Here is a 951-nt window from a genome sequence, read left to right as displayed (position 1 = left end):
CTGGACAGTAAATAAGGAAGATCATAGAAGAATTGATGCATTTGAGTTATGGTATTGGAGGAGAATATTGAAAGTCCCATGGGCTGTCAAAAGAACCAATAGATCAGTTTTGAAAGACGTGCAGCCAGAGTGCTCCTTGTAGGCCAGGATGTCCAAACTTTTACTAACCTACCTTGGACATGTTGTCTGGAGGGACCAGTCACTGGAGAAGGATATCATGTTAGGTAAGGTGGAAGGTCAGAGAAAAAGAGGAAGACTCCCAGTGAGATGGATTGGCAAAGTGGCAGCATCAATGGGCTGAACGATGACAACGATAGTGAGGATAGCCTAGGATCGGGCAGTTTTTGATTCTGCTGTGTATCCAGTCACTATGAGTCTCTACCAACCCGATTGCACCTAATGTATCAACAACATCCAAATGTCTGGAACTTAGTTTGCAGGACATTAATGGCTATTTGTTAATTGGTTGTAAAAGAAAGCATCACTGCTATATTAATGTCCATTTTAGCATGTTTCACAATTGCAAAATTTGGAAACCAAAACATCTATCAACAGATAAATGGCCCCCTCTAAGATTGGAACTCAAAGGGACCACATGAGCAGGCATGTAAACTTGCTAGTGACCCCATTGGTTTAATGGTGAGTGGGAGAAGGGGAAAGGCAGCAATGAAGAAATGGGCTGAGTTCAACTCTCTTCCATAGATACTTTTTGACCTGGAGATGAGAGCGAGAAGAGGAAGGGCTGTTTGGTCCCAAGTGTGGTGAGACCTGGGGACATCTGAGCCCACGGACAAGGGCATAGCCACGGGGGCTAGAGCTGAAGGTGAAGCATTCAGCTAATATTAAGTGAGGGGAGACACACAAAAACACCCAAACTTGCAGATAGTACCCATTTGACCTAGCCTCGATGGCTTGATAATCAGAACTTGACTTGTTGTTGTCAAGTGTCAT

The sequence above is a fragment of the Chrysochloris asiatica genome, unplaced genomic scaffold, assembly GCF_000296735.1.
Source record: "Chrysochloris asiatica unplaced genomic scaffold, ChrAsi1.0 scaffold00164, whole genome shotgun sequence".
NCBI classification, from domain to species: Eukaryota; Metazoa; Chordata; class Mammalia; order Afrosoricida; family Chrysochloridae; genus Chrysochloris; species Chrysochloris asiatica.
This window is presented reverse-complemented; position numbering follows the sequence as displayed.